The sequence below is a fragment of the Mustela nivalis genome, assembly GCF_964662115.1.
Source record: "Mustela nivalis genome assembly, chromosome: 9".
Classification (NCBI taxonomy): Eukaryota; Metazoa; Chordata; class Mammalia; order Carnivora; family Mustelidae; genus Mustela; species Mustela nivalis.
In genome coordinates this window covers 14,544,042-14,569,073 of record NC_139028.1, presented here as the reverse complement: position 1 = coordinate 14,569,073, position 25,032 = coordinate 14,544,042, and the positions used below count along the sequence as shown (strand labels likewise).

Here is a 25,032-nt window from a genome sequence, read left to right as displayed (position 1 = left end):
CAGGATCACTTTGTGTTTAAAAAACAGCTGGTGGTAGTGGGAAGGAGGGAACAGAAAGCAAAGAGAATGTCTGAGCAACATGGAAATCAGCCAAAAGACTCATAGAACAGGGGGACTATGACTCAATTCTAACAGCTTATGGGTCAGCGAGGCAACCCCATCTATTTCTTAATTTCTCTGAACTTTCTGCAAACTCTGCTACAAGAAGCCTTTTGTGTGAAAATTTGTAGTTGTGTGTAAAACTAAGGAAGGTACCTCAAGAACCCAAGTGGCAAAAAAGAAAAAGCTGCCAGAGGCAAAGAGAACAAAAGGGCAGCGGGATGAAGAGGTGGTCGTGAGAAACAGCCCCCGGGACCCACAGAAATCGTGGAGAGGGCACGCAGCTCCCAACGCTGAAGTGTGTGGAGACCACAAGCAGTCTTGCCTAGATTTCAGGAGTCAGGATGGCCGGGATGTCATCTAGTTTAAACAGCAAATGCTGGACAAAGGTCGCGGAGGACATCAAACAATGACCTATGCTACACTGGCTTCATACAACGCGACAGTCTCGTGCATGATGGAGAGCGTCCTGGAGAGGAAATTAGTTCTGAGTTTTAATTCTCTGTTTTTTTTTGTTTTTATTTTCCAACTTTCAGTAGCCTTTTTTCCTCTAGAATCTAGGTACAATGAACCCTAGCAGGATAGTCTTCAATACAATTTTACTTTCCCACTTTGGGTTCTTTTTAAAAAATTTATTTATTTTTATTTTTCTCTACTTTGGGTTCTTTGGATGACTTCAGTATTTGTAGATGTGAGAATGTATGTTTCCCATATAAGTGGGAAACTAAAATTTGAGGTCATACCTACGTATGCACTCGAGATGGAAGTAGCCACATAAAATTTGATATGCAACACATGGAACTTCAGTAGTGCAGATTTTGGCCGTCTGATAACAAGCTTATCTATAAACAAAGATAATCTTTGCTTCTCTGTCCAACCTTACGAAGTGTTGCCACCATAGAACTTTTTACCATGTCCTTAAAAAACAGATGATTCATCCTTTCAGACAATGTGAAAAAAAATAACAAAAACCAACAAAAAAATTTCCACCCCACAAAGAAATATTAATCCAGAATTATCAAATTTTGAAGTCTCATCGGTTGAACAACAGGAACAGATTATGGACAACTCTTATTTTTTTCCCTCAGTAACACTATAGCGATTCATAGCGTTGGCCAAAAGAAGATACAGTTTTCGCATTAAAATTTGTTCTAATGGGTCTCAAAATTCTGTGACAGATTTTTGATGAAGTTGTTTCCATCAAAAAGTACTGATTTTAAAAACTAATAAGTTGAAACTGCCACGTACACACACACACCCCAAATGGTCCACAAAACATTTTCCTTACCTTCCGATGGTTTTACGAGGCACTATCATGAACCACTCTTTTATTATTAAACTTAAATGGCCAGTTCTGGGACGTTCTTCCACCACTGATTACGACTGTGGTGGTGGTATCAGGGACAATATCCATTTGGCTGTCTGAGCTTACAGACTTGGTGACCCTGCCAGCTCCAGCTGCCTTCTTGTCCACTGCTTCGATGACGCCCACAGCAGCCATCTGTGTTATGTCACGAAGAGCAAAATGAGGCAGAGGATAGTCAGAGAGGCTCTCAACATGCATGGGCTTGCCAGGAACCCTATCAACAACGGCAGCAATGCCAGATTTCAAGAACTCGTGGCCATCTTCCAGCTCCTTCCCAGAATGACAATTCATCTTCTCTTCCAGCTCAACAAACCCGTGAGCAACAGGAGCTTAGAGGACAATCCAGCAAGGTGCACAGCCAGCATTAATTTGGCCTTGATGGTTCGAGATGATCCCTTGAGCTGTAAAGCCCGCTGCTTCCAATGGTGGGTCGTTTTTGCCGTCACCAGCTGCAGTGCCACGACATTTCTGGGACAGACATGTTCTTGACATTAAGGCCCCCCTTGTCTCCAGGAAGGGCTTCATTCAATGAGCATTTCAACAGAGTTTACTTTAGCTGTGCTGTTGACTAGAACAGCGGGACCATTAAGGTGCCGTCTGGGAGCACCCGTCTCTGCAGGGACAGTACCAATACCACGACTTTGCAGATGTCCCAGAGGAGCAGATGCCAGGGCTTGTCTGCTGGTGGCAGGACGCAGTCTAGAACTTCCGGAAGCGTGGCTCCACTGGCACTGCCGTCTTTACAGATGACTGGCCAGCCCTCGAATCGGAGCATGTTTGCACTTGCCCCCAGCATGTGGTCTCCATTCAACATAGAGTCTGGACACAAATGGACACAAATGCTACTGTGTTGGGTTTGTAGCCAAGTCCTTAATGCAGGTGCTGACTTCTTCCTGATTTCCTTGTCCCTCTTTAGGCTGGAGCGTGGCTCTGTGGAATCCACTCCGTGACCACCAACGATGAGTCGTCTGACAGCCAGTGTGTAGGCCAGAAGGGCACGCTCCCAGATCTGCCCACTCTCGGAGATGTCTGTTTCAGAGTCAGCAACGCCAGCAGCAACCATCAAGAAGTCCCGTCGTTGGAAGGTGCGTCTGTGAAGTCAGTGTCCCGGGGCACCGTGATGGTCGCGTACCACTTGCTGGTCTGGAATTTCTACAGGGGTGTATCAATGGTGATACCATCTTCACATTCCACTTTCGGGGTATCCGAGACCCAGACATACTTCAAGGAGCCCCTTCTCACCTTAGCAGCTTCCTGCTCCAATTTTCCTGTGGTTTTTTTGTTGATCCCACCACTTTGGAGATCGAGTGCTGGTAGGCCTGTCCTAGTCCACGTGTCTAGAGACAATGATATTAACGCGAATCTTTTCCTTTTCCCTTTTGGCTTAGATTTAGGGATGGTTTTCATATCTGTGTTCTGGTGGCAAATCCGTTGTGAAAAAAAATGGGTTTGACTCTGGGAAGACACTCATTGCTCTGAGCTGTAGGTTTCTCATCTGTCAGGAGAGAGAAGAAATGCATTATTGGTTCTGTTCCCCGTAAAATGGCTCAGACGGTCAATGGGGCGCCCTGGGAAGGAGTGCAGAGCTAGTAATCAGATACCTGCACGAGATGTACCTCGGTGGGCACCCTGCCTCTGCCACTCACCGGCTGCGTGCTGTTCAGTTAGCTACGTACATTCCCAAGTCTCAGTTTCTGCCTCGATGCACTCGTCTTCCCAACTATGCCTCAGGTGACTTTGAGGGGGTTAAATATTTTAATCTAATAGAGATGGTTGATAAATATTAGATCTGCCTCTTTCAGATTTAAATTATATTTTTTGGCTTAATTTCCTTCTCCATAACCTTGCAAGAAAGAAATTTCTAGTTCTGTTTTAGAGAGCAGTTCAGTTTCGTGCCAACTCACCGCTGTGGAGCAGAAAAATAAATAACGTGACGTACATTAATTTAAGTTGGTATTTCATCAGTTATTTGGAATTTAACAGTGATATTCCATTCTATAAACTGCTATCATTACTGACTTTAATGTACTCAGTATTAACCAAGAAAGCTCTATTTAGAGAACGGTAGCCAGAGAGAGGATATATTTTGCCTACAGACCATTTCATTATTATACAATTTCTACACCTAATATAGTAATGTTTCCTCAACATCATATAATATAGATAATGTTTCCTCAACATCAATTCTAAATTCCAGGTCAGTTTATTTTAATAACCCTGGAAAATATAGTAGTAGTGGAAGTCCTGCTCCCATTGTGTGTGTGTGTGTGTGTATCTTGGAGTGATTGGAAGTTTTAGCCGTCAGTAGCTTCACTCCTATCACCACTAAACCAGGGGCAGCTCCACTTAGACTTCTAGTAAAAGGGTGGCCCACAAAGAAAGAAGGTATGAAGTCCTCAATTCTTCTATGAAAATGAAGTCCTATTCTTTGTCTGCATCATTGTCCAACATTTCTCACTAAATAGACAGCTGTCATCCAGATGCCTTGGGTAGAACTTCTCCCTAAGGACCGATTTTCCAGTCTCATAGGAGAGTACCAAGAGAGAAGGGACAGGTCTTCCTGTTCCCTTTCCGCTTATACTTCTGGGTCCTTGGGCCTTCGACTTTAGTGAAGTTTGACGATATCCCCAATCCATATCAATTCAGTGTCCTGAAGACTCATCCAACTCTGCAATCTGTATTTCTCCGTTCACTCCACTCACGCTGATCCGGGAATCATCAGCTCACACGGTTGTTCAGTTTTCACAGGGCCGGGGTATCTCAGAGGGGTGTGGAGGAGAGCTGAGACTAGAACAAAGGTGGCGCTGCTATGTCAGGAAGGAACAAAGGGGCTGGTGATGAGGACCGAGAGACATGTGTTGACCAAATTTTGGATGAGGTGGGGTGCGTGGGTGGCTCAGTCCATTAATCGTCCGACTCTGATTTAGGCTCAGGTCATGATCTCGGGGTTGTGAGATCCAGGCCCACAGTGGACTCTGTGCTGAGCACAAGAGTCTCTCTCTCTCCCTCTGCCCCACAACTCCCACCCCGACTCATGCACAGGTAGTCTTTCTTTCTCTCCTTAAAAAATTTTTTTTGGATGAGCTGATGCTCTGACATAAAGCGGGCGGCCAGAATCTTGTTAATGTAACCGGGACTCAGAAGTCACACAGTTGGAATGAACGGTCAAACCCAGCAGAGTGCCAACTGTAACAGAAACACATGCGCGTTCCTCTACTTGCCCAAGAACCGGCAGAGGGCTGAGCGAAACAGAGACAAGGACCAGTCTCCAGGGAACGAAGCCCTACACTCCGCCCTCTCTTCTTCCCTCTTTCCCCTAAAGTGACAGTACGTCTTTAACATTTTTCTTTTTTTTAAGAGTGGATTTTGAAAGAGCAATAAACTCGATCAACGTTTTTCTATCTGGACGTAGGAACCACGTGGCGGCCGACTGGCTGTCATCTGTGTGAAAGATCACCTTTCTGATTTTGTAGGTGACTTCAAATTCACTGATATAATAGTATTAATAGATACTATTATTATGTTATTACAGATAACAGCTGGCCATTTATTATGTAGTTATAGGTGTTTTACATGTACAGTAGATGGGTGGCTCTTGGTTCACAGACTCAGTTACTCTAGAGAAACAAGAATTTTTTAACTCAACTCAATTCTACACTCAATCCTCCTCCTTTCAGGTGAAGAGTAACAAGCTCAGGTAATTTTTAATTTCACCCTCTTTCTGGGGGGGCTGAGAAAAAGGCCCTGGAGGGATTTACATGTGCCTTGGCCAGGAAATCAGGGGAGCGGGAGCCTTCTGGGCCTCAGCTGCCTGCTCACCTTGGCTTACCCTGAGACAGCATCTGGCCTGCATCATGACCCCGGATGGGGTCACACACATCAATCTGTGGCTGCATCACTTAAAGGCCGGGAAACTTTAAGAGGTGACGGGCCACTGTGCTGAGACTCTGTAAGAAGCCATTTCCTCTTCAGGGTCCTGCCACCTCCCCCGGGGGTACTGCCTAGAAAGAAGGGCACTTACTTGGCTCCTGGACTCGTCATTCTCTCAGTTCTCAGTGTTTCCTCCCTCAAACCACAGGATATCCTATTCTAGGAAGGGACTGGAAGAAGTGATGTCCCTTTGACCCCTGCTTCTCCCACACATTCTGTCTTCAAGTCATCTCCAAAACCCTAAGTGCCAACCCCCCACCCCCAGACAAGAGACAAAAAGTGTCCATTGGTTATTTCCACTTTCTGACCAGCTGCAGCCCTTCCCGAGGCAATGAGCTCAGAGTTACCCACAGCCTTGGAAAAGGGGAAACAGCCAGAAAAAATGTGCCAACGTGGCCCTATCCCCACACCCACATCAAATTCTTTATTCTTGTAGCAGCAAAATTAAAAACAACGACGACAAGAACGGGGTAGGGTCTTAGATATTCGCATGAAAGGGTCCTGCCAAATTGGAGATTCTCTAATTCTACTGCTCTCAGGCAAGGCCTGTTGGTTTGTGCTGCCAGAAAGGAGAGGAGAAGCCATGGGTAGCACTTGAGGCAGACAGCAATGGTGGGGGGCAGGGTGCTGTCAGGGAAAGGGCTCTAGATACAAGAGTCCTTGGCAAGAGTCTTTTTTTAAAAATTTTTTATTTTTTATAAACATATATTTTTATCCCCAGGGGTACAGGTCTGTGAATCATCAGGTTTACACACTTCACAGCACTCACCAAAGCACATACCCTCCCCAATGTCCATAATCCCACCCCCTTCTCCCAACCCCACTCCCCCCAGCAACCCTCAGTTTGTTTTGTGAGATTAAGAGTCACTTATGGTTTGTCTCCCTCCCAATTCCATCTTGTTTCATTGATTCTTCTTCTACCCACTTAAGCCCCCATGTTGCATCACCACTTCCTCATATCAGGGAAATCATATGATAGTTGTCTTTCTCTGCTTGACTTATTTCACTAAGCATGATATGCTCTACTTCCATCCACGTCGTCGCAAATGGCAAGATTTCATTTCTTTTGATGGCTGCATAGTATTCCATTGTGTATATATACCACATCTTCTTGATCCATTCATCTGTTGATGGACATCTAGGTTCTTTCCATAGTTTGGCTATTGTGGACATTGCTGCTATAAACATTCAGGTGCACGTGCCCCTTTGGATCACTACGTTTGTATCTTTAGGGTAAATGCCCAGTAGTGCAATTGCTGGGTCATAGGGCAGTTCTATTTTCAACATTTTGAGGAGCCTCCATGCTGTTTTCCAGAGTGGCTGCACCAGCTTGCATTCCCACCAACAGTGTAGGAGGGTTCCCCTTTCTCCGCATCCTCGCCAGCATCTGTCATTTCCTGACTTGTTGATTTTAGCCATTCTGACTGGTGTGAGGTGATATCTCATTGTGGTTTTGATTTGTATTTCCCTGATGCTGAGTGATATGGAGCACTTTTTCCTTGGCAAGAGTCTTAAGAAATACTGGTCACCCAAACCGAAAATTTCTCTGATGCCTTGGTGTGGACTCTGCCTCCTATCTAGAATCCTCTAGCCATGACAGGGAGGCCCAGCCACTCTTCCATTCCAGTTTCTCCTCGAACTGTCGCTTGACTGGGTGTCTCTCTCCATCCATGGTCCTGCCCTGGGCTCTGGATGGTGATGCAACATGGCGGCCTCAGAAATTTGACGGAAGCCCATTATGGATGAACATTCGCTGATGCAGGTTGATCAGAGCCCGGCGATCAGGTTTCACATATCATAAGCCTCCGGCGACTTACAGCCACGCTGAAGAGATGGGACATGTGCACCATGCTGGCACGGCGTGTCCCAGATGCCCTTGGTGCCACGGTGCCAGGAGTTTGGAGAAGGGGAAGAGCACGAGTCAAAAAGGCATGCACTTGTGACACTTTGCATCACAGCTGCCTCATGGAGCCCCACCTAAAAATAGTGCGTGCTCCACCTGGAGAAGTTCTGACCCGAGTGGCTATGCTCGAGTTCAAGAAAGATGGGTTATTCTTAGACCGTTAGTGGGAACGGGAACAAAGTCTCAACGCTCACAGCATCCACAATTAAGACTAATAATATCCGTCTCCCAGACATGTCCTCGAAGGTTAAATGGGTCCACACCGATGAGACTACGTGGAGGAAAGAATGCTGAGTGCCATCCTGACGTTTACTGGTATAGTTCTCCATTGTCACATATTCAAGACTGGTAGCAGGTGCATGTTGGTCTGTTAAATCCAGAGGGAGGCCCTTCCCTCTGCACTGAGCACCCTGGTGTTTAAATCACATTCTGGAATACCAAGGCACCCCTTTCTAAATTGCTATTTAAGACGAATGCCCTACCTTTTGAGATTTTACGTTTTAGAAACAGATTCAATCAGAGAAGTACTTGGATGTTGTAAATTCCTACACATCAACTCATCTAGTTTTAAGTCAATCATAATATTTAGGCGTCTTTGCAGAAATTTCTCATATTCTGAAAACAAGGCAATGATTATTTACTTCCTGGTATTATAATATGTTTTGGGGGAACTCTCTAGGACTTGCACAAAAGGAATAAATGCTGGTTTCATGGAACTCTGTTGTCGGAATAATGAATGCTTTAAAAATTACACTGAGTCAAAGCCTGTTCAATTCTCTCCCTCAGGCAGTGGAAAGTGAGCCCTAGTGAATCTTAGAAGGGAAGAAACTTCCTTTGCCCACTTCCTGTACATTCTGCAGAGGCTGGGCTTCCAGCCAGTGTGAGCAGAAAATGACTAAGCTGTTAAAAGGTTAACAGTCAACATGGTCTTCTCAGCATCTCTCAAAGACACTTAGAAAACTAGTCGCAGGGAACTGGGTAGAAGCCAGAGAACCCCCCAGAGAGCACGCTTGAGCTGAGGACTCCACATGATTACATATTCAAATTGGCTTGAATTCCCCAGGGCCCAGGGGGATGTCAGCGGAGGGAGAAAAGCAGTGGGCCAGGTAGGGGTAGAGCCCAGGAGGAAGCTGGTCTGGCATTAAAAATGTGCTGCAGATATTTCCCTGCGGTGAAAAAGTCCCACAAACATGACGATTTAGACCACCAGGAAAGAGCCATGTCTCTAAAAAACGAGGTTGAATTTCCAAGTGACATAGGATCATCTCTTTTGACACATTCAGAATTCTGTCTTACCTTAGCAAGGATTTCTTTTTCTGGACTCTTTCAGGAATGGCTTTTCAAGAGTCTCTGTGGGGTTAACACATACCTACCCTGCCCTCTAGACTAAAAAAGCCCAGGAATTAAGAGCCAATGTCTGTGACATTTTGGTTAAGGGGAGATGGTGCTGGGGGGGAGCTTTTGAGTGTCAGTAGCCACATGTATAACCTATGGTTGTCTACACTAATGTGGTTTCAGAAGATTCAGGGTTGTGTCGGAGAGGGGGGCGCAGAGGCAGGGGAATTTGGAAAACATAGAAAACATAGAAAATTGTTTAGTAGCCTCGTATATTTGTGACCTTTCAACGGCAAAACAGTAAAAAGGCCTTTGCAGAATCATACGTTTCAAATGAAAGAAACAGAATAAGGAGATATGCACAAATCGATAATAGAAAAATAGACAAACATACTTTGTACGGTTGAAAATCTTTATCAAGTTTGCTATTTCGCTCAGGAATAGATCCTTCCTAGACACGGGGGGTTAGTCACGAGAGGAGCAAACTGCATGAGGAAGAGGTGGGTAAAATAGGGATGAAATTGAGCAGAGACATGGAAGTGGGGGGTCCGGACTCAGCACGGCGCTATCTAGAAGGTATTGTCATTCTAGATAGGCCATAGCTGATGCGCTGTGCGGGAGACAGTGTCGGGAGGACCCAGCAGGAGGGTGATGAGGTGTGACCATAGACAATTTCAGGCAAGCAGCATTCAAAGGTCTGAGCACCACTGCTCTAGAGAAATATGGAATTTCACATTTTCTGGTAGTTAGATTTAAAAAAAAGTAAAAAGAAACAGTTCAAATACATCCCAATGATATATTTTATTGACCCTGGTTCATCTGACATACTATCCCATCAACACACGGCACTAGCTAAAAGTTTGTGACTCTGAATCACCCAGAAATTAGTCAGGCTTTTGGCACCAGGGAAGCCTGTCAGACCCGAGGAAGACTAGCCTCAGAACGATGAACGGAAATGGATATGTTAGCTGAAAATTCACAGAGGAGCATACATCCATTAGGAAATTCATTAAAAAAAATTCTACCTTCTCTGTAATAAAAGCTATACAAATTAGAATATCCGTGAGATACTATTTCTTACCTGTTAAAATTGCGAAAGGCTTTAACAGTCGCAGTTTTTTTTTGGTAGGTTAAAACTCTTATGCTTCTACTCGTGATGTAAACTGTTATAGCTCTTTGGGAGAACAGCTTTACGTTCCCTGTCCAGAGCTTTGAATTTTTTTTTTTTTTGAACTTCTAAGACTTTACAACAAAAAATAGTAAAAACAATCACTTATTGAGTGTTCCTTATATCACAAATAATATGCCTGGCACTTTGTGTATTTTGTGTCTTTTAATTTCCACAACAACCGTAGGATGGAGCTACTATTATCCAGTTTGAACCCTATAAAAATAAACCAAAGTATGGAAAAATTTTACGTGTCAATATGTTATTATAGGGTTGTTAAAAGAGGCAAAAAATAGAGGCCCTCTAATCCGTGCCCCAACCCCGTCCCCCAAACACCTGAGAATAAGCCTTAATGTCTCAAAATCGAATGGGTAGCTAAGTGAAACTACTCGAAAGAATTGATATATTCACCCAAGTATTCCTAAGGAAAGAATATGTAATGGTGTAGAAAGATGCATGTCTTAGTCTGCCATTGCTCAATAACGCCGCATAACAAACAGGCACTAAATCCGGGCGCGGAGCAACAACACACATCTAGTTCTCATGCACACGTCTGCAGGAGAGCTGGGGTGGGGCTCTGCTTTGGGGCTCAGAAAAGCTGGTTTTGATTTCAGGCTCATGTATGAGACACTGTATTCATTTTGGAGCCCAAGGCTGAAGGGGGACCTGTTACCCAGGGCAAGTTCCTCTCCTGGCAGACTCCCGGGGCAGAAGACAGCAAGAGGGTCAGAGCATATATGCAGCACACTTTAAGTGTCTACTTGCCTCAAGGCTGATGACTTTTCATTGGCCACCATAAGTCATAGGGCCAAGTTCAAAGTCAAGGGGTGAGGAAGGAAGTACGCTTCCTGCCATGAGAGTGTGGCGAGAATGTGGGTACATCATTCTACTGCTAGGGAATAAAGAACTGGCGCCAGTCATTCGGTCTACCACAGTCTGGTCTCCATCCATTCGGTCTACCACAGTCTGGTCTCCATCACTGTTATTCACATCCTTCCCACAGATATTCGTTCCCAACCCAACATCCCCCAAATCTTGTTCTATGATGCCATCGGGCTAGAAAGATAGCATTGCTCTATTTACGTCAACTCCAAATGTGATTCCTCTCGGTCTGGAGACCTTTGAACCAAAAAGACAAGTTATCTGTCCCCTCCCACACACGACCCAGAAAAGTGGAACAGGGACAAGATGACCACAATGAACACCCCCACTCTAACAGGGGAAGAGGGAGAAGCCTATAGCAGTCATGAGTTTATAGGATGGTGAAATCCTGGTAGGCAAATGCTGCCAGGTTCCTCTACCTTGGGGGTAGGGAATGTTCTTGGACTAGACTCCATTACTGCTCCCCGGGAACTGCTCCCAGACCCATCTCACTTCTCCCCAGACCCTTGTTTCCACTCTTCAGGAAGTCTTTCTTTGCCAAAATTCCTTCCCTGGCCCCGTCTGAACGTGGCAGTGGAGCATATGTCCAGTTCAGTGGCTGGGCAGGCTTCTCAGCTTGCTTCCTGTCTAAAGGGAGTTTGGGGTCAGGGAGGAACCCAGAGGTATCTGTATATCTCAAAGAGTCACGATCACTTTTAATTCAACTGACAGCATTTTTCTCAATACAGTGTAACTTTTCCTCCCTGTAAATCCTAGGCTTTCTGAGCTGTGGCTATTCATTCTCAGTTTTATTTACAAACCAACCATGTTTTGTCTGACCTCATCTCTTACATCTTATCATATGTTTTTAAATTTGCAGTGAGTCACTCACCACGTCCACACTGTGCCTGGAGACTTGCGGACTCATCATTCCAACTTTATCACGGCCATTGTCTGTCTCTCACTCTGGGGCAGTAACAGTTTAAAAAAAAAAAAAAGTGCCATTGCTATTTAACATGGATCAACATTTTTCCAAGCTCCAATAACAATTTCCTGGTTGGCTTCTCCCCAGTCCCAAAGCCAGTGATACATATTTGGGGATTGGTTACAGCAGCACCCCACCTCCGCTAATAATTTCTGTCTTACTCAGCTATTGCCATGTAACGAACCATTGCAAACTCTCAGCGGCCTGCAGCAGTAAACACCGGTTTCTCACTGTGTACACTGGATAGGGCCCGGCTCGCTCCCGGCCTTGAGCAGGGAGTCCGCTCCGCCGGTGGTCCTTCTCCGGCGCTGGCCGTGTGAGCGCTTCTCCTCAAGGACAACCGCATTTCAAGAGAATGCGTCCACCCACCACAGCACATTCCAAGCCTCTGCTTGGGCCAGGAGGTCTTCATGGCATCTTTATTCTGTATTTTGGAGGCTTTGACAGCTTCTGTCTTGTTGACCTTGGACGGACTGCTCTTCCAAGGTTAGCTGATTCCTAGAGATAGCACCTTTCAGATGCAAGCCAATTCAGAGGCCTTAACCCCTACCATCTCCTTTATCAAGCTCTGAGGCAGACATCCCCTTGGCCCAATGGCCCTGTGGCCAGGGACCAAACAACTAAGGGGCCGCCCCAAGGCCACAGAGCGCACTGAAATTATTCAAACTCACCAACCCTGCAGATCCATCTTTGCTCATTCCTCCCCACAGAAACCACCACAGAGCTGTTGCTCACATTTTCCCATCAGGCCGTTCGCCTCCTGACTGAGCCCGGGGCTTCCCTGTGTGGCCAGTGGTACGGCAATCCCCCTTCTCTCAAGATCTGTGGCCAGAACAAACTTTCTTGCCAGCGAAGGTTGTTTCCTTATCTGTGGGCCTTGCCATACCCAATGATAAAACCTATACTGACCGCAATATTGTTTTGATCGACCTAAGTCACTTGGCCAAGTTCAAAGTCAAGGCATGGAGGGTAAGTACTCTCTGTGTCCCAGCTTGACAAGAGCGAATGCATATTTCTGTTAGAAGGGGGTGAGGGACTGGACCCTTCACCAGAGCGGCAACAGTGCGGATGTGCAATTCCATTAGGCGGGAGTGAGGAATTGTGAACAATGATTCAATCCGCCTCGCCTATATGTATTTATGTACAGAAACGTAGATAAAAACTTGAGATATGCAACATGATTTCAGATATGTAAAACAGAAACTATGCAGAGAAAGAAGACTTGAAGGAAAAGCAGTAAAATGTTAATAGGGTATATCTTTGGGTGCTAGGGCTGTGGATGATTAATATTATTCTTCTTTCTTCTGTTTTACAAATTGTCTCTCATGAGAATACATTCACTTTAAAATTAAAGATGTTCTATATTAACTAGAAGCTTCTAACGGAGTCTTCTAAGTATTAAACTAAAATTGCTTGACTATCTTCTGCTTAAGATCATGAACAGCAGAGGCAAAGGGAGGTTGCTACCAATTCTACCTGTGAGGACAGAAACAATCCAGGGGGCGCCTGGGTGGCTCAGTGGGTTAAAGCCTCTGCCTTCAGCCCAGGTCATGATCTCAGGGTCCTGGGATGGAGCCCCGCATCGGGCTCTCTGCTCGGCAGGGAGCCTGCTTCCTCCCTCTCTCTCTGCCTGCCTCTCTGCCTACTTGTAATCTGTCTGTCGAATAAATAAATAAAAATCTTTAAAAGAAAAAAAAAAAAAGGAACACTCTAGAACAGGGACTCAAGCGGGGTCTGACATGTGCTGTCCCCTTTTTCTGTCCTATCTAAGCCGCAGGGCACAGATCCCCAGCACGGGCACCTGTTAGAAATACATACTTCCAGATTCTCCCGAGACCTATGGGATCAGAGCTGCATTTCAAGGGCGTTCTCCCGATGGTTTGCAAGCACATGGCACTTTGAGATGCACCAACCTGTTTCACACCACTTATAACAACATCATTTAAAGTCAACACATTTTTACTGCACGACTCAAAATGGTTAATGGGAATTATTATTATACAATGAAAAATGTGCAGGTAGTGGGATAGGGAGGCTAACAGACTGGCTGGCCCAAAGACCAAGTACCCATAATTTTCACACCATAAAGATGAATTATTCAATCTATAATATTTACTGCTTGCCAGTCTGCTGTGGGCCCCTGTTGCAGGCAGAATAGATTCTCCTCCCCATACTGTAACACAGAACTGTAATTCTGAGAGCTGTCAGTGAGATGTTAATGGGTGGCCCGCTGGATTCGTTCCCTACAGCTATTGTGATAAATCCCGCAAACGTGGTGCCTTATTGCAACACAAATTTTCTTTGCTTACAGTGCTGGTGGAAAGCCTGAAATGGGCCCACCTGGGCTAAAATAGAGGTGTTGGCCAGGCTGTGTTCCCCTAGAGGTTCTGGGGAAGGCTCTCTTTCCTTCCCCTTTGCAGCTTCTATAGGCTGCCCGCGTTCCTTTGTCTCCTTCGTCTTCAAGTTTGGCAATGGCCTGTAGTGTTTCTTATACTGCATCACTCTTAAAACATTTTTCTCTGGGGGTACCTGGGTGGCTCCGTCGGTGAAGTGTCTGCCTTCAGCGCAGGTCATGATCCTGGGGTTCGAGATCGAGCTCTGTGTCGGGCTCCCTGCTCAGCAGGAAGCCTGCTTCTCCCTCTCCCTCTGCTGCTGCCCCTGCTTGAGTTCCCCGCCCCCTTCCCATCAAATAAATAAATACAATATTTAAAATAATTTTTTTCTTTGAATTCGGATATAGTTGACATACCCTGATATGTTAATTTCAGGGAAATGACATAGTGATTCAGCATTTGTGTTAGGCTGTGCTCACCACAGTGTAGCTACCCACCTGTCACCATACAACACTAGTACGATGTCGCTGTCTATATTCCCTACGCTGTGCCTTTTATTCCCATGACTCACTCATTCTGTATCTGGAAGCCTGTAACCTCCACTCCCCTGCACTCATTTGACCATTGACCACCACCCCCCTGCCCTCCAGCCGCTGGCAATCAGCACTTTGTTCTCTGTATTTATAGCTCTGGTTCTGCTTCTTGTTTATTCATTTGTTTTTCAAATTCCACACGGAAGTGAAATCATATGGTATTTGTCTTTCTCAGTCTGACTTAATTCACTTAGCATTATATCCTCTAGGTCCGGCCATGTTGTCACAGCCAGCAGGACCTCATCCTGTTTTATGATGGAGTGACATTTCGTTGTGTGTGTAGATAGATAGATCGAACGATCTCAATCTTCTTTATTCATTCATCTCTCGATGGACACTAAACGTTGCTTCCGTTTGGCTACTGTAAATAATACTGCAGTGAACATAGAGGTGCACCATATTGTTTCAATTTAATGTTTTTGTTTTCTTTAGGTAAATGCCCAGTAATGGAATTATTGGATTACATGGTATTTCTGTTTTTAATTTTTTAAAAAAGATTCAGATATTATTATTATTATTATTATTGAGAGAAAGAGAGTGTGAACATGGGGGAAAAGGGGCGGAGGGAGAGGGAGAGAGTCTCAGTACACTCCCCACTGAGCACAGGGCCCAGTGCAGGGCTTGATCTCACGACCCTGAGATCATGACCTGAACTGAAGTCAAGAGTCAGCCTAACTGTCCGAGCCACCCAGGTGCCCCTCTGTTTTTAATTTTTTGAGGAACCTGCTTTCCAGGGGCTACACCAATTTACATTCCCACCAACAGGACACGAGGGTTCCTTCTGTATGTATCACTCTTAAAATGACCCTTTTCTGCCGTCCAATTCCACTTTTTAATAAAAAGACCTTTTTGATTACATCGATCCTTCCTACGCCATCCAGGATAACCTCGGTATTTTGAGGTCAGTTGATTAGCAACCTTACTTGCATCTGCTATCTTAATTCCCTTTACGGTGTAAGTTTCCATGGACATGGACATGGACATCTTTGGGAGGCCATTACTCCGCCTGCCGCACCCATGACATAGGGGTTTAATGGTCACATACACGTGCAAACAATACTCCTTCTCAGAGCTCCATGGTGTCCAGCAGCGTAGCAGAGACCATGAGGAATCTTGAAGTAAGGAAGCCTTCTTGACTCACACGTCGTGAGGCTGAGCTGGCGAAATCCAGGGAAATTTCAGGGAAAATGAAAGAACCGGTTTCTGCCCTAAAGGAGTTGAAGAAAGCTTTTTACTTTTTAATCATCTATTGCAAATTAATCCCGAATTCATTAGTGCTGAGGGAATGCAGGGCAGAAGAGTGAGTGAGAACATCTGTAGAAACCAGAAGGCCTAATTACCAGGCCTCTATTCCATTACGAGGCCACCGCCGAGTCCCGTGGTGGCTGTGGGCGGCTACGCTTATTTCCATTTTTACCAGTGACATATTGTGGCATTATGAATAATTAAAAAAATCTGTCCAGGTCACTTTCTTAATCTCTGTGACTGTTTCTTATATGTAAAGTTGCATGAACAGTATCCCTTTCATCCACTACCACTGGGGCTTTTAATTAATGTTAAAATGCTCCCTAGCATCTATATGCAGAAGGAGTTATTGAATTTCAGGGCCAAATATTATGATGGTAATGAGGACAACTCGCCAGTATTTCATTATGTGCGCAACTTTTTTCATTCATGCACTGTATAAATCATCAGTGGCTGCTTACAGTATCTTCTCTATAGCCAGAACCACTGGCTTCTTTTATCATTCAGATACCTTATGCTGAAAACTAAGAAATATGAACCAGAGAAAGTTGTGTCTTGCAAAAAAAAAAAAAAAAAAAAAATCCCAGAAGGCATTTGTTTTATGTGGGGAGCATAAGGATTGACTACAATAGAAAAGCTTGAGACGTCTCACTTGTTCCAAGATGTACTCATGCAGCAATTATTCTATTGATGACAACCTGTTTTTATGATAATATATGACAAGCTATTCTGAGCCCATTCCACAGAGCATGGTATGATGCTTACAGTCTTCCCCAGGACCTCAAAGATAGACATTCAGTCCCTTGACTGGAAAAAGCTAAGGAATATAGGCATTTTTAACAAGAGAGATAAAGAACAAATCACTGGAATCGACAATGAACTAGAACTTGTCATTTTAAAGTGAAGGATTATCAGAGAGGGGTATTGCTGGGCACTCGGACTTCGAGTCCAGATTATCTTATTTATCTCAGTACAGATATGTCCTAGTGAGTCTTAGGATTGTGTATATGGCCCAAAGGGAGGGGGTCCTAGTTATTTTACAGTTTACCAGAAGAGGTTTTCCAACTCTGACCTTGAATTTGCCTTTGAGTTGCCAAAAGTCTTCAAGCAACTCGTCATGTGCCACGTGAGCACTGTCATTTTGGTTCTTAAGGCTCTCGTTGTTGGAGGGTACATCACACATTCATTTCACTTTAGAAATAAGTTAATGTGGTTGTTCTACCTGGGTGAGTATGCATGAAAAGAAAGCAGAAATATGTGTTAAAAGAAGACATGCTTCCTGATCTTATAGAGATGAAACCTTATTCTTGTTTCACTCGAGTTTGGTTACAACTTTAAACCGAAGTTCTAGCCACATGGACTGAGTAAAAATGCCTCATTGAAATGTGTACTTGGTTGCTACCTGTAGTCACAGTTTCCAGTATTTACTAGTTATTTTATGAAAGGTGATTTTAGTCCTCAAGAGCAGGATTTTTTCCTCCTTACTTATTTTCCCTCTACTTCATTTTTCTTAGAAGATATAATTTGAGCAAATAATTTGAAGACAGGTAAATAAATGTTTGGCTGAGCAGCTGAGAGCAAAAAGTTGATTAATATCCTGGTCTTCTGGGGAAGCCGAGTAACAAAAATACTTGATGACGTAAAACAAAACTTAAAGACAGGTGTAGAAGTCAAGCTAGAGGAATATAGACAGAAAAGAAAACAAAACCAAGTGTGAGCTCCCGCTTCAGACACACCCGACTTGCATAACACACGCAGGCGCTCATTCAGGCTAACTGGTGTACACACTCAAGTGAGGTGGTCACGTACGTTTGGTTCTATATATTTCAGAGGCCCACGAAATGGGGGGAAGAATCCCCGATGAGAATCTCTTGAAGGTAAAGAGAAAGTAGTTACTCAGTGGCTGTCTTGACTGTGCTTGACCATGAGGCAGGAGGAGAGAGTCAAACTCTGTCTCCATCCGTCTGTCTGTCATGCTGGATGGAAGGGTATGGGCTGCGTCTAGACCGCTGAATTCTCTGGAGTCAGGTGTGCCTAAGCTAGAACTTTATTGGTCTCTGAATTGTGCTGTTTGAAGAACAGAACTTTAAAAATCTACTTATCTCTGTTATTTTTAGAAAGGAGGAGAGTAGTGTAAGTATCTGAAAACATCAGATGCTACAACATCATTTTATTTTTGGCTTTTTAAACACGACCCTGGGACTTTAAAACAGAATCCAGTGTGTTTTGTTAGAGATGTTGCAACCAGTCACGACCAGCTGGCGCAGCGGAAAACGGAAAGTCACCAACAAAGGGAATTCTCAGTGAAAGCAAAGAGCTAAGGGAATGTCCTCACATATGCTCACTGAGTCCTCTCAACGCAGTGTCAGTCGGACCAGATACACTTCAAAGTCCATTCCAAGACCCCAGGGTTAAGCAGGGTAGAAATTTCTCCTCTAAACCTCCTGTGTATAAACATGTAATTATTCTTTACCTGTCTATAGAGAAACCAACTTGCTCACAGCCCCAATTCCACTGATGGGAGGGGGGTGGGGAACTAAACAAATTAAGTAACAACACATCACCGAAATTTAAATTCTGAGTAATTAACCCAAAGACTAAATTCTAAACCAGAAGGAAATAAGGTACTTTAAAATGGCAAAATTAAATTTGTTTGCTTGTTTCTTTTTCTTTCTCTCTCAATCTCTCTCTCTCTCTCTTTCTCTCTCTCTCTTTTTTTTTTTTGAGAGAGACAGAGAGAGACAAAGAGCTCACTCGTGAGCCGGTGGGGATGTTCAGTGCAGACCCCAGTGAAGGGCTTGATCTCACGACCCTGAAATCATGACCTGAGCCAAAATCAAGAGTTAGACCCTTAACCTACTGAGCTACCCAGGTGCCCCTGATTTGCTTTTTCTTACAATTGAATATGAATCTACAATTATCTCAAAATAAAAATTTAAAATTTAAAAAGCATAAAGAGAAAAAAAGCAATAAAGATTCTATATCTAGTACTTAGAACCTGGCAGATAAAAAGCACTTAATTTTCTTGAATGAATGAATAAGACATGAATTTGAAACAAACGAATGATTCAGAAATTGATATTTATTTAAGATTCATAAATCTTAAAACTTCCGGGAGAGGTAGAAATTTTCCTCTTCTATTTTCTACAAATATTTTAAGGTCTCTTCCCCTCTCTGTTCATTCTTCTTGTGGATGGACCATGGAAAGATTGTTAGAATGTGCTTGAGACCACAAATCGCTCATAGAAGCCAATTAGAAGATTTTCATTTTCCCAAAGAAATTTTATTCAACCTGTCCTTCCTTCCTCATTGAAGATCATAGTTTCATGAATTTCTTCTTGCTTTGACATACTTGAGATCTGGGTCTCCGCTGGCACAGAGCACAGCAGCCACCAAAGCCCACTCCAAACGTCCATATCGAACCCGGGTTCCTGTTTTATGTCATCTAGCACCTGGGGAGGCTTTGGGAGATGAGTATTGTTTGGGGGAAGCAGGGTTATACTTTTGACCTGCTTACTGATGGGATTACCTGTGGGGACTCGCTCCGTTCATCTCCCTCTCTAAGTAGGGAAACAGTCTTGTTGCCAAGGAGACAGACAATCATCAGCTAGGCTACAGAAAGAAACCAGGTCCCCGAGAACTCATCCTGGCGAGCAGGGCTGTGTCCATCCATACGACTCTGAGGCCAGGACAGTCTATTTTTCAAGTCATGAAAGAGCTGACTGGATTAATGATCGATTTATGCTTCTGAGGGAATCGGTATAAAACCATACCCAATAGTCACAGGGATGAGAGTGAGGGCCTGCCGGTCAGTGTGTCTTACAACTGAGGCAGCAGCTCCCTCTAGTGGCCAGAGTCTGAGCTGCAGAATGAAGAAAAAGGGCCTCTTGGAAATTGCACAAATCAAAGCTAAAAACCCACCACCAACAAAATAGTTTCTTTTTTCAGTTAGGTCCCAAACTAGCAGCATATGATGTTCATGTGATGTACATTTTCAAGGCTTATAAAATAAGTCAGGCTTTATAGGTGCCAAGAGGTGATGGTGAGGGCGTGTGAGGTTATGGTCCGTAAACAGTGAACCACATGGAAAACTCTCTAGAGGCCTGTTTGCCTTTGAAGCTTCTCCTCCAGACCCGCTTTAACCCCTGCGCTGTCAGATCTCCCAGTTCTCCCCAGTGAGTGCAGCCCATCACAGGCACGTTAAGAATTCAGTGCATTTGCCCTCATAGAGATCTGTGATCTGGTATCAGGCTTGGATTTCTCTGTGAAATTAAGTCAACAGATTCCCTTTCCCAACGGAAATACATTCCAAGCCCCGTTCTTTAAATGCAGAATTAAAGGCCATTAAATGTTAAGCATCACGGAGAGGTTAACATTGGTTAGGGCAATAAGCTTGCCCAGCTCAGCCCAGCTCAGCTCGTAGCTTAGAACCCTTGTCTCTGGGGCCTGGGGCTGGGTGCCTGGGTCAGTCGGGCAGACTCTTGGTTTTGGCTCAGGTCCTGATCTCAGGATCATGGGAGACTGTCATTGTATTAGAGACCTTGATTAAAGTAGAGACTCCTTCCTACTTTTGGTATTTTTCAAAAAAATTAATTAAAATAATTAGACTTTAAAAGTTACAAGCAGCGGCACACACCTGGGTGGCTCAGTCGATTAAGCGTCGGCCTTCAGCTCCGGTCATGATCCCGGGGTCCTGGGACTGATGAGCCCTGCTCTGTGGAGAGCCTGCTTCTCCCTCTGCTGCTCCTCCTGTTCGTGCACTCGTGCTCTGTCAAATAAATCAATTAAAAAAAAAAATCTTTAAAAAAAGTTAAAAGCGAAGACAAGCTTTTAAGAATTAAATGCCTAAGAAAAATGTATGTGCTGTACCTAATATTATTTAACTTCAAAGCTTGATAATATCATTAGTTGAATAATATTTTATTACTCATTTAAAGGTTACTTTGGTGTCAAAATCCAGGAAAGTGTACATGACTGAGGATTTGGTGTTGCTAAGTGTTAAGACTTCTGTAAGGTCTGTTGTGAAAGAAACATTTTCTTCTTAGTCTCTTTGATACTTACTTTTGAAAGGTACCCTTATATCAGGAAGAAGGCAGACACGCCTACAGATCAAATTTTAAAATTCCGACAACCTATCAGAGTATCTGGCACATGATAGGTATTCAACAAATCCACTTCTCTTATTTCCATTCTCCTTTCTGAATCTAAGAGCCTAGAAGCTACCCTGTTTTATTTCCCCAAATCAGATGAAAATATTTTTCGTTCTTCCTCCCTCCCACCCGCTCTTTCTTCCTACCTCTGTCCCTCTTGCAAGAGCTACCTCCTCCTCTACCTTCTCTCTAGCTGGGCTTAGTTAGAACCTGCTTAGAAAAATTAGTCATTACTAATAAACCTTGGGTATTTATGACTTCTAGCAAGCCCTCGATCAAGAAGTATTTAGACCTAACATGTGCTAGGTACGGTGCTCAGAGCTGTTGGAGAAAAGAAGAGTAACAAAAACTGTAAGACTACGTGGAGGTAGTAACTGGCTTGTGTAACAAGGGATCCCTACAGTTCTTTGAGAAATGACACTCCGGTGTTCAAGTTCTCCATCCCTCTCCCTGGCTGCTCCATTCTAAGTAGAAATTGGTTGTAACTGAGTCCATCATAATGTCCCCATTATCTTCTTTCTTTTTTATGTATTTAGCTTAAGACGGCTAATACAGGATAATGTATCTTTACTTTTTCTGATGCTGTTGGACGAGAAGAGGAAAAAAATCAATCCTGAGATTTGGATTCCCAGCTGTTACGTAATAAATACATAAACGCACACACGCACGCTCGCAACCTGAAAGTCTTTGAACAGAAGAATACTTGTTTTGAGCCTCTCATTCCAAATGTCCTCCTTATATGTGTCATTAAAAAATCCAAAACTCATGGTTTTGGGAAAATCATCTTAATTTTAAATATACCTTTCAGAGATATCTTCTTACCCTTCTACTTCTCTTTCTCCCTTTCTCCCTCTCTCTCTCTCTCTTTCACACACACACACACACACACACACACCCTCTTAAATCACTTAATTTCATACCCTTGCATTGGTACAGGTTCAGTAGCAAGCTTGGGGACAAAGCAGAAAAACGGCCATTTAGCCTAAGAAACCAGGTTGCAGCTTTCCTCTACCAAGAAACAATCGTACATAGATGAGAAAATACTGAACAATTCTGACAGTAATCTAATGTTATCCACTTAACAGTCATCTGACAGTTTTAAATATGGAGATTGTATTATTTTCTCATCCACATCAAAGGATATTAACACTTCTACAATTCCTTATGGCTATGTCAATTTTGATGCGCATACTGCCTTTCTAAAGTGAAACTCAGCAGAAAAATATTCATAACAATCAGCAAGTTTGGACAAAACAACATTACTTTTTTTTTTTTTTTTTTTTTAAATAACAACTGAACAGCTTCTTAAATCATCAAAGTGTACCTTCACTTTTGCCCTTGGTTCCAGCTCTAACTTGAATCTGCAAGTACTTCCTTGCCTAACTCTAGAAGCACTGCCTTGCAGTTTGAAGGTGAGAGCTCGGGACCATTGTGTCCCTCCAGGGCCAGCGTGTTTCTCAAGGTATTTGCTCAAAGTCCTGTGGCCAACTGGATTGGAGCAGAGCCTAGAATCCCTGCCTGGGACACTCGAGCCAATCTTCATGCTGAGCTGTTCCCTCAGTACCCGAGGACTCAAGCCTTCCCCAGTTTTTCCTCTGAGACCCATTCAATATTGTAAAAGACACACATGTGTGGAAAGGGAATGTGCTCCAGTATTAGAGCAGGAATGATAAATAATACCCTTCGGTTCTCGGGCACAGAAATAGAATTCTCCAACACAGACATAAATAAGACATTAATGGGACCGTCCAGTGTTGAGCACAGTGCACACTATACTCTCTGTAATAAATTGTACTAATAGGAAAAAAAAAAAAGTACAATAGGAACAGGAAACTTTGCAGCAAGACCCAAACCAGACAAAAGAATGGTGAGTCTTCAGTAAGAAAGCAGTAAGTTATTTACTTAAGATACTCATAATTAAAACTTTGTATTACTTTCTGTTTACTTAAAATTATTACACGAGCAGAGCAACACGATTCTGTAATTTGCTCCTGATCCTTACCTGCTCCTGGAAGGCTGACAACCTACTCTGTTAGAGAAAAACATTGTATGAATATGTTCCTTCTTCCATTTTATTTCCATAAGCAGCAGTTCAGGATTTTCCCTTGTATCTCATTCAGACAACTGAGAATTCACATGTAGTACTGAATATCTCTCTTCGTAAAACATAAATGACTTGACTTCCTTTGCTAACTTTTTCAATTCTCCAAAAATTGAGGAAACAGTAAGGGACTGGTTTCCTGAAACTCAATTCTACGCAACAACGAGAGAGTTAGTGTGGGACGAGATTTCTGAAGGGAGGCTTAGCTGGTTCTATCTGCATTTTATGCTTTGCTTCAGGAAATAGTCGCCCGAAGCAGAGAAATCGGAAGGCTGATACGCGTGGATAAAAGCACACCAAGGACCAGTAAACCATGTTACAAAGGCAGGTGGCTTAAGAAGAATGATTGAGGATTTGTTTAAAAGTGTTGGCATACAGTTAAGAGCATGTCACCCTCGCATTCTCTCAGGCCAGAAATACAGGAAGTTCTGAGGACGGAAGAACTGAGGACAATTCAGAACAGTCTTCATGGAGGGAAAACTCCAGTTCACTCTCACGAGTAAACTCCAGCTTCAGCCGGAGCTCAACAGCCTCTTTCGAAAAGGTTTCAGATGCAAGCTGGTTGGAGGGCACATGTGGGAAATCCCAGAAACGTCATTCATATGGGTGCTTCCTAGAAGTTGTATCAAATATAGTTGTCCCAATGTTGTCGAATATTAAAAACGGAAGAAAGCTCATTCTACTTAGTCTCTTATTCCGACTTTACCAAAGTATCCTGCATACCGTTATTTCCACATTTCTGACCATTCCAATCACGAGCACGAATGAAGTGTGTGCTCTTAGCATTTGCTAACTGGGATGGACGTTCGGGTGGGGAGAGATCTAATGCCCCCTCCCTTGTCCAACATTAAAACCACTGTCCTCTTCCTCGCTTCTCTGATCTGGCTCCTTCTATCCCTCTTCCCCTCCTTACTGCTTGTAAACTCTTACGTCTTTTAAAACCTCTGCTTGAGGGGCACCTAGGTGGCTCAGTGGGTAAAACAACCAACTCTTGATTCCAGCTCAGGTCATGACCTCAGGGTTATGGGATCGAGCCCAGCCTCGGGCTCTGTGTTTAGTGTGGAGTCGGCTTGAGGGTTCTCTCTCTCCCTCTCCCTTTGTCCCTTCCCCTGTCTGCAATCTCGCTCTCTAAAATAAATAAATAAATCTTAAAAAAAAAATAAATAAAACCTCTACTGGAATTTCACCTTCTCTGACATGTTTATCCAAATTCAGCCAAACTGACAGCTCCCATCCATGTTTCCAGAGACATACGCCCATGTTGCGTATTATGACATTTTTAATGCTCTAGTATACGTATTTGTCTCTATGCTCTACCTCCATTAGGTGGTTAGATCATGTCTGGGTTGTCTCCGAAACCATCTCCAATGCAAGGTCTCGTGAAAAATTTGATGACCGTTTGTCTTTGAGGAGCTTACTGTCCAGAAGAGAACATATTTCAGACAACCAAAAATCATAGGAGGCAAAAATTAATATGTTGATTCATTCAACACATTTTTATTAATTGCCTCTTTTGGCCTAGGGATAGAAGGGAATGCAACAGATCTGGGAAATTCTGCCTTCATAGAATTTAAAGTCTGGGCTTAGAGACGGCTACTAAGCACTAAATTATACAGATGATTTGTGAGGAGTGCAACAGTAAAGAAGTACAAGGTGCCAGGACTGGACCAGGTGAACACTGGAACACCGCGTTCAAATGCCCCGAGGTGATACAAGCTTGGTGTTTGGAGAAACTCACGGGAGACTGATGTCCTTGATGTGGAAATGGAAGGAAAAGATCGGTGAGAGATTCGTCTGTGGAACCGGGCGGGGGCTGGATCACGTAGGGGCCTTTCAGTCATGCAAAAATGTCTGGAATTTATTTTAAAATCATTAGAAAATTACTCAAGGCTATCATGTGCTTCATGATCACATGCAACATGATAAAAAAATTTTTTTTAAGAAAAGATTTTTCCAGCTCCAT

General features: G+C 43.6%; 1 long non-coding RNA gene across 3 annotated transcripts in view; it reads right to left on the bottom strand.

Moving 5' to 3' along the window:
- The window catches only part of LOC309841137, a 124,698-nt gene that overhangs the window by 39,869 nt on the left and 59,797 nt on the right, over window positions 1-25,032 (bottom strand). Inside the window, exons 1-4 of one of the 3 annotated variants that reach the window (XR_014298971.1) lie at window positions 22,971-23,097; window positions 20,455-20,586; window positions 15,619-15,781; window positions 11,555-11,628 (exon numbers count right to left, since the gene is read on the bottom strand). This is a non-coding gene — a long non-coding RNA (uncharacterized lncRNA). Of the gene's footprint in view, window positions 1-1,387; window positions 2,961-11,554; window positions 11,629-15,000; window positions 15,782-20,454; window positions 20,587-22,970; window positions 23,098-25,032 lie in introns of those variants that run through there. The other 2 variants (XR_014298972.1, XR_014298970.1) reach the window with 2 other exon arrangements.